The sequence below is a fragment of the Arachis hypogaea genome, chromosome 3, assembly GCF_003086295.3.
Source record: "Arachis hypogaea cultivar Tifrunner chromosome 3, arahy.Tifrunner.gnm2.J5K5, whole genome shotgun sequence".
Lineage (NCBI taxonomy): Eukaryota > Viridiplantae > Streptophyta > Magnoliopsida > Fabales > Fabaceae > Arachis > Arachis hypogaea.
Window position 1 is genome coordinate 118,844,204 of NC_092038.1, and position 4,088 is coordinate 118,848,291.

The 4,088-nt window shown below is 35.3% G+C and overlaps 1 non-coding gene across 1 annotated transcript; it reads right to left on the reverse strand.

Moving 5' to 3' along the window:
* Nucleotides 1-2,102: 2,102 nt before the first annotated feature.
* Nucleotides 2,103-2,206, reverse strand: LOC112794032 (small nucleolar RNA R71). Its single transcript, XR_003198714.1, has one exon. It is a non-coding gene; the product is annotated as a small nucleolar RNA R71 (small nucleolar RNA).
* Between the last annotated feature and the right edge of the window lie 1,882 nt (nt 2,207-4,088).

A 4,088-nucleotide genomic window follows, 5' to 3' on the forward strand; every position in this document is an offset into this window, starting at 1 on the left:
TCACGTAAGGTTTATTACTTGGACGACCCAGTACACTTGCTGGTTAGTTGAACGGAGTTGTGAAAATAAACAGTGCCATAAGAGTAAATTCATACAAGTACAAAGAACATGTGATCACAATTTCGTCCACCAAGTTTTTGGCGCCGTTGCCGGGGATTGTTCGAGTATGGACAACTGACAGTTCATCTTGTTGCTCAGATTAGGTAATTTTCTTTTCAAAAATCTTTTTCAAAATTTTTCGTTTTATTTTTCGTTTTTCTAAACTTTATTTTCAAAAAAAAATTAATAAAAATTCAAAAAAAAATTTTTTAGAAAATCATAAAAATCAAAAATATTTTGTGTTTCTTGTTTGAATCTTGTGTTAATTTTTAAGTTTGGTGTCAATTGCATGCTTTTAAAATTTTTCTTGCATTTTTCGAAAATCTCATGCATTCATAGTGTTCTTCATGATCTTCAAGTTGTTCTTGACAAGTCTTCTTGTTTGATCTTGATGAATTCTTGTTTTGTGTTATTTGTTGTTTTTCATGTGCATTTTTTCATTCATATTTTTCAAGCATTAAAAATTTCTAAGTTTGGTGTCTTGCATGTTTTCTTTGCATCAAAAAAAAATTTTTCAAAATTATGTTCTTGATGTTCATCATGATCTTCAAAGTGTTCTTGGTGTTCATCTTGACATTCATAGCATTCTTGCATGCATCTTGTGTCTTGATCCAAAATTTTCATGTTTTGGGTCATTTTTGTGTTTTTCATTAAAAATTCAAAAATCAAAAAAATATCTTTTCCTTATTTTCCTCCAAATTTTCGAAATTTTGGGTTGACTTGGTCAAAAATTTTTAAAATTAGTTGTTTCTTACAAGTCAAGTCAAAATTTCAATTTTAAAAATCTTATCTCTTCAAAATCTTTTTCAAAAATCATATCTTTTTCATTTTTGACATAATTTTCGAAAATTTCAAAATTATTTTTCAAATTATTTTCAAAAATCTTTTTCTTATCTTTATATCTAATTTTCGAAAATTAACTAACAAGTAATGTGATTGGTTCAAAAATTTGAAGTTTGTTACTTTCTTGTTAAGAAAGGTTCAATCTTTAAGTTCTAGAATCTTATCTTGTAGTTTCTTGTTAGTTAAGTAATTTTAAAAATTAAATCTTTTTCAAAATATCTTTTTCTTAAAAATCTTTTTATCTTTTTATCTTATCTTTTTTTCAAAAATTTTATCTTTTTCAAAATTTGATTTCAAAATATCTTATCTAACTTCTTATCTTCTTATCTTTTTCAAAATTTGATTTCAAATCTTTTTCAATCAACTAACTAACTTCTTGTTTGTTTCTTATCTTTTTCAAAACCACCTAACTACTTTTCCCTCTCTTATTTTCGAAATTCTCCCTCTCTTCTCTTCTTCTATTTAATTAATTAATTACTAACACTTCTCTTCACCTCCCTTCAGCTAAATCCGAATTCTTCTTCATCCTTCTACCCCTTTCTTTCTCTACTAACATAAAGGAATCTCTATACTGTGACATAGAGGATTCCTTTTTATTTTCTTGTTTTCTTCTCTTTCATATGAGCAGGAACAGGGAAAAAGGCACTCTTGTTGAAGTTGATCCAGAACCTGAAAGGACTCTGAAGAGAAAATTAAGAGAAGCTAAATTACAACAATCCAGAAACAACCTTTTAGAAATTTTCGAACAAGAGAAGGACATGGCAGCCGCAAATAATAATGATAATAATGCAAGGAGAATGCTTGGTGACTTCACAAAGCCAACGTCCAAGTTTGATGGAAGAAGCATCTCCATTCCTGCCATTGGAGCCAATAACTTTGAGCTTAAGCCTCAACTAGTTGCTTTAATGCAACAAAACTGCAAGTTTTATGGACTTCCATCTGAAGATCCCTATCAGTTTTTAACTGAGTTCTTGCAGATCTGTGAGACTGTAAAGACGAATGGAGTTGATCCTGAAGTCTACAGACTCATGCTTTTCCCTTTTGCTGTAAGAGACAGAGCTAGAATATGGTTGGATTCGCAACCTAAGGATAGCCTGGACTCCTGGGATAAGCTGGTCACTGCCTTCTTGGATAAATTCTTTCCTCCTCAAAAGTTGAGCAAGCTGAGAGTGGATGTTCAAACCTTCAAACAAAAAGATGGTGAATCCCTCTATGAAGCTTGGGAAAGATACAAGCAGTTAACCAAAAGATGTCCATCTGACATGTTTTCAGAATGGACCTTATTAGATATATTCTATTATGGTCTCTCTGAATTTTCGAAAATGTCACTGGACCATTCTGCAGGTGGATCTATTCACCTGAAGAAAACGCCTGAAGAGGCTCAAGAACTCATTGACATGGTTGCAAACAACCAGTTCATGTACACCTCTGAGAGGAATTCCGTGAATAATGGGATACCTCAGAAGAAAGGAGTTCTTGAAATTGATGCTCTGAATGCCATATTGGCTCAGAACAAAATGTTGACTCAACAGGTCAACATAATCTCTCAAAATCTGAATGGATTGCAACATGCATCCAACAGTAATAGAGAGGTAGCTTCTGAAGAAGCTTATGATCCTGAGAACCCTGCCATGGCAGAGGTTAATTACATGGGTGAACCATATGGAAACACCTATAACCCATCATGGAGAAATCATCCAAATTTCTCCTGAAAGGATCAACAAAAGCCTCAACAAGGCTTTAACAATGGTGGACGCAATAGGCTGAACAATAGTAAGCCATATCCATCATCTTCTCAGCAACAGACAGAGAACTCTGAACAAAATACTTCTAATTTAGCAAATATAGTCTCTGATCTGTCAAAGGCCACTTTTAGTTTCACGAATGAAACAAGATCCTCCATTAGAAATCTGGAGGCACAAGTGGGCCAGCTGAGTAAGAAAGTTATTGAAACTCCTCCCAGTACTCTCCCAAGCAATACAGAAGAAAACCCAAAAGGAGAGTGCAAGGCCATTGATTTAATCAAAGTGGCCGAATGCATAGGGGAGGAGGAGGACGAAAATCCTAGTGAGGAAGACCTCCTGGGACGTCCCTCAAGTAAGAAGGAGTTTCCTATTAAGGATCCAGAGGAATCTGAGGCTCACATAGAGACCATAGAGATTCCATTAAATCTCCTTCTGCCATTCATGAGCTCTGAAGAATATTCATCCTCTGAAGAGGATGAAGATGTGACTGGAGAGCAAGTTGCTCAATATTTAGGAGCTATCATGAAACTGAATGCCAAGCTATTTGGTAATGAGACTTGGGAAAGTGAACCTCCCTTGCTCATTAGTGAACTGGATAATTGGATTCAGAAAACTCTACCTCAAAAGAAACAAGATCCTGGCAAGTTCTTAATACCTTGCACCATTGGCACCATGAGCTTTGAAAAAGCTCTGTGTGATCTGGGGTCAGGGATAAATCTTATGCCACTCTCTGTAATGGAGAAGCTTGGGATCATTGAGGTACAACCTGCCTTGTTCTCATTACAATTGGCAGACAAGTCAGTAAGACAAACTTATGGAATAGTAGAGGACGTGATAGTAAAGGTTAAAGGCCTTTACATCCCTGCTGATTTCATAATCCTAGACACTAGGAAGGAAGATGATGAATGCATCATCCTAGGAAGACCTTTCCTAGCCACAGCAGGAGCTGTGATAGATGTCAACAGAGGTGAGTTAGTCCTTCAATTGAATGGGGACTACCTTGTGTTTAAGGCACATGGCCATCCCTCTGTGACAAAAGAGAGTAAGCATGAAGAGCTTCTCTCAGTTCAGAGTCAAGAAGAGCCCACACAGTCAAACTCTAAGTTTGGTGTTGTGAGGCCACAACCAAACTCTAAGTTTGGTGTTAAGACCCCATATCCAAACTCTAAGTTTGGTGTTGGGACACCACACTAACATTGACCTGATCACCTTGTGGCTCCATGAGAGCCACTGTCAAGCTATTGACATTAAAGAAGCGCTTGTTGGGAGGCAACCCAATTTTATTTATCTAATTTTATTTTATTTTGTTTCTTTGTCATTTTTGTGTTTTAGTAGGTACATGATCATGAGGAGTCACGAAAAAAATCAAAAAAAATTAAAAACAGAGTCAAAAACAGAAGA